The 13,648-nt window shown below is 46.3% G+C and overlaps 1 long non-coding RNA gene across 1 annotated transcript in view; it reads right to left on the bottom strand.

The window, feature by feature from the left end:
- Nucleotides 1–466: 466 nt before the first annotated feature.
- The window catches only part of LOC141075715 (uncharacterized), a 30,719-nt gene continuing 17,537 nt past the window's right edge, over nt 467–13,648 (bottom strand). The window contains exon 2 of the long non-coding RNA XR_012227327.1: nt 467–1,556. This is a non-coding gene — a long non-coding RNA (uncharacterized lncRNA). The remainder of the gene's footprint in view (nt 1,557–13,648) is intronic.

Here is a 13,648-nt window from a genome sequence, read left to right as displayed (position 1 = left end):
GGGAACATTATGGTGAAGGGCTGGTTTTCAGCATACGGCACTGGAAACTTCATGTCATTGAAGGAAGGATGAATGGACAAACGTACAGAGACGTTCTGGATAAAAATTTGCTGCCATCTATCACGGATGATGAAGTTGAAAATTTGGTGGATATGTCAGCAAGAAAAATATCCTAAAAGCACAGATATCTCTCAATTGGTTTCAGAGAAAAAAAAATCTGGTAGAATGGCTGAGCCGTTCACCGCACCCGAGTCGAATAGAAAATGTATGGAAGGAACTAAAGCTTAGAGATCATAGAAGAAGCCACGGGAGATTCAGGATGCGACGAGTGTTTGTGTGGAAGATAGGGACAAAATCCCACCTGAGCAGTGTCTGCGACTAGTTTCTCCATCCAGGAAGCGTCTGAAAGCTTCATCACCAACAAAGGATATTGTACCAAGTAAAGAAATTTCAGTAAGCGTTAAAGAAGTGTGTTAGTAAGAACCATTCTTACTTTATAGACACGGTAACAAAACCATTCTTACAGCAGACATGGAAATAGAACCAAGCTTACTCCATAGATATGGGAACAAAACCAACATTAGTACATCGATACAGGAACAGAACCTGATGCCAGTAATAAATGTTTGTGGCATGGAAATTACATTATCCTCATAGTTTCACATTCTTCATCATACAGCATATTGTGCAGACACAAAACTGGGACTGACCAAGGTAACAATTATTTCTCTTTATCCAGCCTTAGTGGAGAGCTGCTTCACCTGCAATCATGATATTGGTTTTCTATCAGACACTACAAGTCCCAGCTCAGGATTCGGAGGCGGTAAGTCGCTGTTTCCGTCATTACACCCTCTGGGTGGATGTCTCCTCTCACCTGAATGCTCACTTTAGCTAAACATTAAGCAGATATATCACTTAGCTCCAAACTAAAATGCATGAGCTGTAGGGTTCACAAACTTTCAGGCAGCACTGGACATTCCCCAATAGCAGTTATGGGGCTTTAGTAAATAACCCTGGGTCCTGCAGTTATCGTGTGACTCTTCTGTGTGCCAGTGGAGGGTGCTGCATTCTGATTGCTGCTCCGAAGCCTGCTCACTTTTATAGTTTCTGTTTATAACGTGCTGTTCCGTCTCTGTCCTCTTGGAGGCGCCAGTGGGTAACTCTAGAAAACTCTGCAGAAGAGGAAGTGTCCTAACAAGTCTCAACAAGTTCTCGAAGTTCATTCCTAACCTTCAAAATGCAGGAAGACCCCAATCCCAGGTCAATCTGTGGAAGACTCATCCTGCCCGGCTCCTTCCAGTGCGATTATTCAGCGTATTTTGCTTTCTGTACAGAACACAAGATTCCATCGCTTTATTCTTCTCCAGCAGCAGCTACTTGGGTTGTGTAAGTCCCCTGGGCCCGGACCACCAAGCGTCACCCAGACTGACGGAGGTGGGGACTGGCGTAACCTGGAGAGATGATGGGAAAGTGGGAGCGAGTCCCATGGGCGCCGGTGCATCCAGGATCCACCACCACGTTGGTCAGATGTAAGGGCCTCCAGAGCGTTGTAGATCCTAGAAAGTTAGAAGAAAATAAAAGGTTTTGGTTCCATGAAAAAAGATTAACTGATGTCAGTGGGAGAAACAAAATAATAATTTTGTAGTTATGAGTAGTGACGGGCAAACCCGTGGATGTTTGGGTCTGGGGGGGTTCGGTCGAACATCTAAAAAATGTTTGGGTTGGGTACCGGAACTCAGACCCCATTAAGATGAATGGGGGTCCGAACATCTGCTGTTTGCTGCACTGTCATCTGCATGACAGTACAGCAAACACAGGCTCTGATCAGCGGTCAGAGCCTCACCACCAGTTAGAGAGCTGCGGTTCCCACTCTGTCAGATGTCAGCGTGAACCGTGGCTGTGACAGGTGGTAAAAAGGTTACCACCGGTGTGATATGGTATGTGGGTGACAGGTGGTAAAAAGGTTACCACTGGTGTGATATGGTACGTGGGTGACAGGTGGTAAAAAGGTTACCACCGGTGTGGTACGGTATGTGGGTGACAGGTGGTAAAAAGGTTACCACCGGTGTGATATGGTATGTGGGTGTTAGGTGGTAAAAAGGTTACCACCGGTGTGGTATGGTATGTGGGTGACAGGTGGTAAAAAGGTTACCACCGGTGTGATATGGTACATGGGTGACAGGTAGTAAAAAGGTTACCACCGGTGTGATATGGTATGTGGGTGACAGGTGGTAAAAAGGTTATCACCGGTGTGATATGGTATGTGGGTGACAGGTGGTAAAAAGGTTACCACCGGTGTGGTATGGTATGTGGGTGACAGGTGGTAAAAAGGTTACCACCGGTGTGATATGGTATGTGGGTGACAGGTGGTAAAAAGGTTACCACTGGTGTGATATGGTACGTGGGTGACAGGTGGTAAAAAGGTTACCACCGGTGTGGTACGGTATGTGGGTGACAGGTGGTAAAAAGGTTACCACCGGTGTGATATGGTATGTGGGTGTTAGGTGGTAAAAAGGTTACCACCGGTGTGGTATGGTATGTGGGTGACAGGTGGTAAAAAGGTTACCACCGGTGTGATATGGTATGTGGGTGTTAGGTGGTAAAAAGGTTACCACCGGTGTGGTATGGTATGTGGGTGACAGGTGGTAAAAAGGTTACCACCGGTGTGATATGGTACATGGGTGACAGGTAGTAAAAAGGTTACCACCGATGTGATATGGTATGTGGGTGTCAGGTGGTAAAAAGGTTATCACCGGTGTGATATGGTATGTGGGTGACAGGTGGTAAAAAGGTTACCACCGGTGTGGTATGGTATGTGGGTGACAGGTGGTAAAAAGGTTACCACCGGTGTGATATGGTATGTGGGTGACAGGTGGTAAAAAGGTTACCACTGGTGTGATATGGTACGTGGGTGACAGGTGGTAAAAAGGTTACCACCGGTGTGGTACGGTATGTGGGTGACAGGTGGTAAAAAGGTTACCACCGGTGTGATATGGTATGTGGGTGTTAGGTGGTAAAAAGGTTACCACCGGTGTGGTATGGTATGTGGGTGACAGGTGGTAAAAAGGTTACCACCGGTGTGATATGGTACATGGGTGACAGGTAGTAAAAAGGTTACCACCGGTGTGATATGGTATGTGGGTGACAGGTGGTAAAAAGGTTACCACCGATGTGATATGGTATGTGGGTGTCAGGTGGTAAAAAGGTTATCACCGGTGTGATATGGTATGTGGGTGACAGGTGGTAAAAAGGTTACCACCGGTGTGGTATGGTATGTGGGTGACAGGTGGTAAAAAGGTTACCACCGGTGTGGTATGGTATGTGGGTGACAGGTGGTAAAAAGGTTACCACTGGTGTGGTATGGTATGTGGGTGACAGGTGGTAAAAAGGTTACCACCGATGTGATATGGTATGTGGGTGTCAGGTGGTAAAAAGACTTTTTTAAATAATTAAAAAAACAGCATGAGGACCCCTCTATTCCTGATAACCAACCTTGCTGAAGCTGACAGCTGAGAGTTGCAGCCCCCAGCCATGAGTTTTGCCTGGTTTATGAAAACAGGGGGAACCCACGTCGGGTTTTTCACTCAGTTATCGCAGGAGGCGGCTCAGGAATACCCCAATCATCCTCTCCTGATGTCACTGTTATTAGCGGCACCAGGTATCGGATGATGGGAGTAAGAGTCCCAAAAGCCCCCACCTGCTGTCATCATTGTGACTCTAATATAACTCTCATCATTCTCCTCTACTCGCACCGATCACCGGCAGAGCAGGGAAGAATGATGACAGCCGTCTTCAGCACCTGCCGCCTGGGAACAGAGCATATTGTAACGCTTCTTCCCGGCGGCCATCCGTGTTGTACTGATGCGGCACACGGTTGCCACACATGTGCCACAAATATCACATTCACGAGACACGGATATCAGGACGTGTGAAACCAGCCTTAAGCTGCCTTTCCCGTGACCCTTGCGGTCTCAAAATTTTGGGTGACACTCATTACTGGTTGGTGACACTTCTAGACCCATCCTATAAGGAGAACTTTCAATCTCTTATTCCAGAGGCAGACAGGTTTACTAAAATGGGGCAGTACCAGAGGGCCCTTGTTGTGGAATTATTAAAAAAGTTCCCATCTGAAAACGCTGGCGGCAGACGTCACAGATTGTTGGCCAACCAAGGAGTACAGGTGAGAGGGACACAACTCCAATCCAGCAGAGGCAGGGGAACACTAGCAAAGTTCTGGGATAGTTCTCAGACGCTCCCATTGCCCTGGCCCTGAGGCGCAGGGTACTCTCACAAGGAGTGCAATGTTTTGGAAGATGCTGAGGGAGTACCAATATAATCCGTGATTCCTCTGTGCCTTATAATTATTGGGTATCCTAGCTGGACACGTGGCATGAACTGGCTCTCTACGTCTTAGAGGTCCTGGCCTGCCCTGCCGCTAGCGTTTTGTCAGAGCGGGTATTTACTGCCGCTGGTGGAATTATCACTGATAAGCGCATTTGCCTGTCAACTGACAATGCTGACAGGCTGACTCTTATAAAAATGAGCAAGGGCTGGATTGGGCCAGACTTCTGTACACCACCAAATGATAGCAGAGTAACATAAAGTCTAATCCAGTGTATTTTTTGGGAGGTATATTCCCATGAACGTCTTCACACCCACACATGGGTATACGCTCCTTGATTTTGGTCATTTGCTGGTGTCCTCCTCCTCATCCTCTACCAGGGTGACCGTGGTCCATGATGCAACACCCACATAGTTTTTTTAAGGGTGTTTATGATGCCCATAACAAAAATTTTAATACAATCTGGCCACTCTACTCCCACTCCCACTCTTCATAACAAAGTCTGCAGGACACCTTTCACAAGGATCTGAATTGTTTCAGCATCATGCAACAGGAAACAGCAGGATTACCTAATGTGGTGGATGAGCCACTGACCAACCAGAGTTGATCCTCTACGTAGATGGCTCCAGATTTGCAGATGATGAAGGAAGATTCCACACGGGATGTGCAGTGACCAGCAAACAAGAAATCCTATGGTCCAGAAGTCTGTCGCCTAGCCTGTCAGCCCAGGAAGCAGAACTGATCACGATCTGGCAGGCCTTCGTCAGCGCTAAAGACAAAGCTGCAAACATCTATACCGATTCAAGGTACTTGCATGGCATAGCACACGACTTTGGACCCATATGCGCTGTGAGGGACTTCATCACAGCAAGCGGGACAACCGTGAAGCATCATGGAGCCATCACGGACCTGCTGGATGCACTCCAACTTCCAAAAGAGGTGGCAGTGTTAAAGGTCAAGGCACACAGAAAACTGAATACAGTAGAGGCACAGGCAATAACATGGCGGACATGGCAGCCAAAGGAAGACCATATGGAGAAGTGGGAGAGGTCGTAGAGCCGGACGGCTACTACGTGATGACTGAAGACAAGAAACCTGACAAGATTATGTCCTGGGATCTGTTCAAGAAGTTCCAGGACCAGGCCCCGAAGGAGGAGAAGGAAAGCTGGATGCGGAAGGGAGCAACACACGAAGAAGGAAGGGCATATGCAATGGGCTCCAAAACCTGTCTACCTCAAAGCATGTGCCCAATGGTGGTTCAAGGGGCACATGGGCCCACGCACAGATCGAAGACACAGATGAATGATCTGCTTGGTGCTTACTGGTTCGCTTCAGGGATTTCCACCCTAACAGCCAAATTTACCAGCAGCTGTTTGATCTGCGGCAAATGCAACCCTGGACGAGTGTAGAAGGTTCCCCCACATCATCTGGCCAGACCACTATACCCCTTCCAGAGGATCCAGATAGACCACATCCAGATGCCGCCAAGTGGAGGATTTGAGTATGCCCTAGTGGTCGTGGATGTGTTCTCAGGATGGCCAGAAGCTTTCCAAGTGACGAACAGTCGGCGAAGACTACTGCAAAGAAGCTACTCAGAGATAGTGTGCAGATACGGGGTTCCAGAAGTGATAGTGATCAGGGACCTGCATTCACAGCAAACTTCACACCAGAGATTTGGTCAGCAGTAGGGTCAGATTTTGGCCTACACACTCCCTACCACCCCCAAAGTAGCGGGGAAGTACAAAGACTAAACGGGACACTTAAGGACAGGATGTTGAACTGCCTAAAAGACAAACCATGGCATGAGACATTCCCATGAGACACTCCCAATCATACTGTTTAGTGTAAGGCACATTCACTCCCAGAGGCCCAGAAAAGCCGTCACCAATATGAAATTTTGTTTGGGTCTAGTCCCAGGTTAAGGGTATTCTACCCTCAGCAGTTGACTATGCAATATGATACCTTGTCCGTTTATGTAATTGAACTCACCAAGAAACTTGCTAATGTCCATTCTCAAGTTTTTTTCATCATTGCCAGATCCAGATTCGGTACCTGGTACTCACTCCCTGAAGCCAGGGGTGTTGGTGAAAAAGTTTGTAAGGAGAATGCTCGATCCCAGATTTGATGGCCCTTCTCCAAGTGCTGCTGATGACACCAACCTCTGTGAAACTGGATGGAAGACCCACTTGGAATCACGCATCTAATTGCAAGAAAGCTCTCATACCAGAAGATACACCCAAGCCAGAATGATGCTGTGGATGCCCTGCCTGACCGAATAGATGACCTACCTGATGAAGAATACACACCACTGACTACGCATACTGTTGACTAAGAGACTATGATTGCAACGAACCCCCATTAGGGACAGGTCTCCTGACCGCCCATTTGCGAAAGTCGGTATGGAGGGGGGTGTACGCACTAGGCATGCGTCAGCCCACTGGCAGCATAAAAGAGTTGCAGCGCTTTGGGACAGGAGGTTAGGATTAGGGCAAGTGATATCTAAGGGGGGATTGTGATGGAAATATATACATTTCATATAGATCTCACTTGATATACACTCCCTGACAGAAGTTCTGTCGCTTATTCATGTTATGTAAATAAAAGCTTATAACCTGACGTTAAATTCATCCATTGGTTGTCTAAATTATTCTTTTGAAAGCTGAAAACCTCCGAAATGTGGTTTAGGTTAAGAAAATAAATTGGCATCAATGCAGAAATATTGATCATTTAATGGACTCAGAATGGTCAGATTTTGGCAAGACTAAAGTTTTGTCGCCTGGTCATATAATGCGCCCAATCCTAGTTTACATCCGCACCTGTGCTCTGTAAATGATCGGTTAATTAGTGGGTGTGTATAAAAAGAAACCCGGCACCCCAGACCTTCACTTGAGCTGCAACTTGAGCTCTGACAACATGCCAAAAATCCACCCGGCGACCAAAGCATGGATTATCAAGAGGCTGAAGACCAGATCCACTGCAGAGGTGGCTGGCACCTTTAATGTGTCTCAGCGTCAAGTACAATTAAAAAAAGATTCAAAGAGACCGGAGGTGTGTTTGACAAGCCCAGGTCCGGCAGACCCCGCAAGACAACTGCTCAGTGTCAGGAACAACGCACTGCTCTTGCTCACTGAGCCAGTGCGCGTGTCCTGAGTACAAAAACTGTGCACAAAGATACCTGCGGAGCGGGACAGCAGTGGTGACGATGCGTGCTTCATAGTATCAGGACCTGAATCACGTGACTGCTGGGGGCGTGGCCTAAGCTCCACACAGCTAGGAGCTGCAGGGAAACTCCTAGAAAGGTAACTACTGGACAACGTTACCAAGGGGCATAGACAGAGACAGAAACCAGTTTACATCCGCACCTGTGCTCTGTAAATGATCGGTTAATCAGCACCACCCTACATCTCCTCCCTTGTTTCAGTATACCACCCTACCCGCGCCCTCCGTTCTGCTGATGACCTGAGGTTAGTATCCTCAATAGTCAGAACCTCCCACTCCCGTCTCCAAGACTTTACACGTGCCGCGCCAATTCTTTGGAATGCACTTCCCAGGTCAATACGATTAGTCCCCAATCCCCACAATTTTAAGCGTGTCCTGAAAACGCATTTATTCAGACTGGCCTATCGCCTCAACACATTAACCTAACCTATCCCTGTGTGGCACAGCCAAAAGTTTTACCATAACCAGGTTCCCAGCATCATGTTCCCACATGCTTTATGCATCCATTAGCCCTCTGTGTCTGTACTGTTACACACTTAACATTATGGCTGGTCCATACAATCAGGGCAACTGTTACCACCCACCTTTCGTGTCTACCTCTTTCCTCATAGACTGTAAGCTTGCGAGCAGGGCCCTCACTCCTCTTGGTATTTGTTATAATCTACTGTATGTGATTATTGTTATGCTGTAATGTCTATTGTCTGTACAAATCCCCTCTGAAATGTAAAGTGCTGCGGAATATGTCGGCGCTATAAAAATAAAATTTATTATTATTATTATTTATTATAAACCAGATCAAGCCAAGGTCAAAGCACGAGATCGCACGACAGTACCAAAGGGTTAGACAGAATGGATAGTCGGAACGTAGCAATAGATCAGAAAACCAGAACAGGCAATAGACGGTACAATAGGGACAAACTGTAACGGAGTAACGATAGCCAAGCCAGGAGGTCAGAACTGGAAAAGACAATAGTACCAAAACGAGAGACGGAGTAGAGTGAGGGACGGACCGGGTCATACATGGGAAGCAAACAAGCAATGCAAGATACACGCACACCAGGGGTCAGACACACCAGAACAACAGTATAGCTAACAGAGAACCCAGGTAAAGAGTGAGTATAAATACCCCTCCCAGATCCAGAAAGAGGCCACGTACACTTAACCCTGTGAGTGCAGGGCAAGAACCATGATCAAACCATGACAGTAGCCCACTATTAACGGGGGGCCACTGGACTGCCAGGCTTGTCTGGGTATCTGGCATGGAAATCCCGCACCAGACGGTCGGCATGCACCGAACTGGCCGGAACCCATGACCGATCCTCCAGAGAGTACCCCTTCCAGTGTATCAGATACTGGAGTCTCCGGCGCACCCACCGGGAGTCAACAATGCGCCCTACTTCATACTCCAGCTGCCTCTCTACCAGCACTGGCGGAGCATTTGATGAGGGATCCTCTCTCACCGTCCCCACAGGCTTTAACAGGGACCTGTGGAAGACATCAGAAATTTTAAAGGAGGTGGGCAGCTGCAGTCGGTAGGCTACTGGGTTAACAACCTCCACAACTTTGTATGGGCCAATAAACTTGGGGCCCAGCTTTATAGATGGTATCTTAAGCTTGATATTGCGGGTGGATAGCCACACCTTCTCCCCTACTGCAAATGCTGGACCTGGCCCCCTCCTCCTGTCAGCAAACCGCTTATAGTTTTCCTGGGCCTTGGAAATATTCCTCTGAACCTCCCTCCAAAGAATTCTAAGACGTTGTGTCGCACCCTCATCTCCAGGACAACCTGAATCCATGCGGGAAAACTCTCCAAAATGTGGGTTAAACCCATAGTTGATCTGGAATGGAGACTTCCCAGTAGATTGACTCACACGACCGTTGAATGCAATCTCTGCCATGGGCAATACCTGACACCAGTCCTCCTGCCTGGAAAAGGCCAAGCATCTCAGAATCTGCTCCGATTGGTTCATGCGCTCCGTCTGTCCATTAGAGTCTGGGTGGTAGGCAGAGGACAACGAAATCCCCAGCTCTTTGCAAAAAGCCCTCCAGAACCTGGCTACAAACTGTACCCCTCTGTCTGACACCACATTCATAGGCACTCCATGCACCCGAATCATATGCTGCATAAATAAGCGGGCCAGGGTTTCAGCAGATGGTAACGCGGGGAATCATAGAATCGTAGAGTTGGAAGGGATCTCCTGGGCCATCTGGTCCAACCCCCTGCTCAAAGCAGGATTCGCTAAATCATCCCAGTCAGATGTCTGTCCAGCCTCTGTTTGAAGACTTCCATTGAAGGAGAACTCACCACTTCTCGTGTCAGCCTGTTCCACTCATTGATCACTCTAACTGTCAAAAAGTTTTTTCTAATATCTAATCTGTGTCTCCTCCCATTCAGTTTCATCCCATTGCTTCTAGTCTTTCCTTGTGCAAATGAGAATAAAGTTGATCCTTCTACAATGTGACAGCCCTTTAGATATTTGTAGACAGCTATTAAGTCTCCTCTCAGTCTTCTCTTTTGGGGAGAGGTACAAAGTGGGCTTGTTTTGAAAACCTATCCACCACCACCCATATCACCGAGTTGCCCATGGAAGGAGGAAGATTTGTGATAAAAATCCATGGACAAATGTGTCCATGGTCTATCCGGAATTGGCAAATGCACCAACTCCCCGGCCGGACCCGAGAACTTTTAGAACGAGCGCACACCCCACATGCAGTCACAAACTTTTTAATATCTGTTACCACAGAGGGTCACCAGAAACCCCTCGCAATTGCCCTCCGGGTAGCTGCAATCCCAGGATGAGCACTCAACAAAGAATCGTGAAATTCCTGCATAAGTCCGAGACGGAAACGTCCCGGTACAAACAATTTACCCGGGGGTTTACCACCCGGAGCCCGAGCCTGGGCCTCCAAAATCCCTCTCTGTAACTCCGATGAGATTTTGGCCACCACTACTCCTGGCTGAAGAATGGAGGAGGGAGGTACCTCGCAAATCAGCTCGGGTTTGAATTTTTTGAAGCAAGCGCCAAGGAGAACATACAGGTGAAGCAGGACTTTGAGCGGCTTGTGGATATCATCTGTGGAAAGATGTCAGAGAGTCTGGACAATGAGCAATCAGCAGCCACCGATGCGAAAAACCTCCGCTTTACAGACTCTGATGTCCCCATGCAGCAAAAATGTTCATGTTAATCTGTTTCTCCTGGAGCAAGCGGTGCTGCCCGAACTGTACGCCATCTTACCGATTCCACTCACTGTTGGGTAAAACGTTACCAGTCTGTGCTGGGGATAAGATGTCATCAACAATCCATTATTGCCACCTCATGTTCCCGGATACAATGGCTGGAATCTGATTCTACAAATCTGAATATCAGCCTCGGACGTAACTGACCTATAAGTAGTAACGATGGGAGACCCTCTTAATATGTAATTGTATGGAAAAGTGACTGCAGTCCTGTGTGTGCTGTCATTTTGTGAACCAGACTTAGTTTTTTTAAACACTTGTGCTTTTATGACCGATGTGTAAAATTGAGTGCAGGGCAAGAGCCCTGATCAAACCATGACACTCAGGTGGAACGTTTGTTGGTTAGAAAATCCAAAGCAAGCCCCTCTTCCACTGCAGCAGAGCTCCAACAGGCCTGGTCACCTCAAGTCCCTGTGTCAACTAGAACAGTTTGTAGGATTCTGTCTCGAAATGGCCTCCATGGTCGAATCAGTGCCCAGAAGCCAGCACTAAACAAAAGGCAAATAAAAAACCGTGTGGCATTTGCAAAGTCCCACAGCCTGCTAATCAGATGGATGCTGGAAAAGTGACAGAAGGTGGATTTCTCTGATGAATCTTCAGTAGATTTACACCACAGCTGCCGCAAATACTGCAGGAGACCTACTGGAGCCCGTATGGATCCAAAATACACCCAGAAAACAGTTACATTTGGTGGTGGAAAGATCATGGTCTGGGGCTACATTCAGTATGGGGGTGTGCGAAACATTTGCAAGGTGGAAGGCAATATCAATAGCCTAAAATATCAAGAAGTATTAGCTACCTCTTACATTCCAAATCATAAAAGGGGTCAAATTCTGCAGCAGGATGGTGCTCCATCTCATCCATCCATCTCTACAACAATGTTCCTCCAGGTAAAAAAGATCAAGGTGCTCAAGGACTGTCCAGCCCAGTCACCAGACAGCAGCATCATTGAGCATGTTTGGGGTAGGATGAAAGAGGAAGCTTGGAAGAGAAAACCAAAGAATCTAGATGAACTCTGGGAGGCAGGTGCGACTGCATTCTCTGCTATTCCTGATGACTTCATGAATAAATTGTATGAGTCATTGTTGAACCGCATGGATGCCGTCCTTCAAGCTCATGGAAGTCACACAAAATATTAAATATGACTCTAATAGCACCACAACTTCATTCACCAATGTTATGCAACATAAATTTGTATTTTAAGTTAATTATTTGTTTGAATATCACATTACTTTCTGTGGCCGACAAAACTTTCGTCTTGCCAAAATCCGACCATTCTGTGTCTATTAAATGATGAATATTTCTCCACTGAGGACAATTTATTTCTTAACCTAAACCACATTTCGGAGGGTTTCAGCTTTCAGAAGAATAATTTATACAACCAAAGGATGAATTTAACGGCAGCTTTTATTTACAGAACACGGATAAGCGACAGAACTTCTGTCAGGGCGTGTATACTCAGATATACTCACAGCTAACATCTACCCTATAATCAGTTGCTTAGAACGACCTGAGACCTCCGCTGCAAACCAGACGGCTCCTTGTCATGTTCCAAACATCAAAACAGGAACCAACACCAGATGGCCAAACTGAGCTCTCGATTTCTGCTGAATAGCAGGAACAAGGCGACAGATCTATTGCTAAACCAGCCTTTTTGTTCTGCCTTATCTAGAATCCTCCATATACTCAAACAGCCGATAGAAGCTTGACCCTATGTTAACCCCTTCATGACCCAGCCTATTTTGACCTTAATGACCAGGCCATTTTTTGCAATTCTGACCAGTGTCCCTTTATGAGGTAATAACTCAGGAACGCTTCAACGCATCCCAGCGATTCTGAGAATGTTTTTTCGTGACCTATTAGGCTTCAGGTTAGTGGTAAATTTAGGTCAATAATTTTTGCGTTTATTTGTGAAAAAAAAACAACGAAAATTTGGCGAAGATTTTAAAAATGTCACTATTTTCAAATTTTGTATTTTTATTCTGTTAAACCAGAGAGTTATGTGACACAAAATAGTGACTAAATAACATTTACCACATGTCTACTTTACATCAGCACAATTTTGGAAACAATTTTTTTTTTGTTAGGAAGTTATAAGGATTAAAAGTTGACCAGCGATTTCTCATTTTTGCACCATTTTTTTTAGGGACCACCTCACATTTGAAGTCACTTTGAGGGGTCTATATGATAGAAAATACCCAAAAGTGACACCATTCTAAAAACTGCACCCCTCAAGCTACTCAAAACTGCATTCAAGAAGATTATTAACCCTTCAGGTGCTTCACAGGAACTAAAGCAATGTGGAAGGAGAAAATGGACATTTTAATTTTTCCAACAAAAATTTTCTTTTAGCCTCAGTTTTTTCATTTTCACATGGGCAACAGGATAAAATGGATCCTAAAATTCGTTGGGCAATTTCTCCTGAGTACACTGATACCTCATATGTGGTCATAAACCACTGTTTGGGCACACGGCATGGCTCAGAAGGGAAGGAGCACCATTTGACTTTTTGAATGGAAAATTAGCTCCAATCATTAGCGGACACCATGTCATGTTTGGAGAGCCCCTGTGTGCCTAAACAGTGAAAAAACCCCACAAGTGACCCCATTTTGGAAACTAGACCCCCCCAGGAACTTATCTAGATCTGTGGTGAGCACTTTGAACCCTCAAGTGCTTCACAGAAGTTTATAACGCAGAGCCATGAAAATAAAAAATCATTTTTTTTCCTCAAAAAATGATTTTTTTAGCCCACATTTTTTTATTTTCACAAGGGAAACAGGAGAAATTGGACCCCAAAAGTTGTTGTCCAGTGTGTCCTGAGTACGCTGGTACCCCATATGTGGGGGGGG

This window comes from Dendrobates tinctorius, unplaced genomic scaffold (genome assembly GCF_039654945.1).
Source record: "Dendrobates tinctorius isolate UK_male_01 unplaced genomic scaffold, ASM3965494v1 ptg000367l, whole genome shotgun sequence".
Classification (NCBI taxonomy): domain Eukaryota; kingdom Metazoa; phylum Chordata; class Amphibia; order Anura; family Dendrobatidae; genus Dendrobates; species Dendrobates tinctorius.
This window is presented reverse-complemented; position numbering and strand designations above follow the sequence as displayed.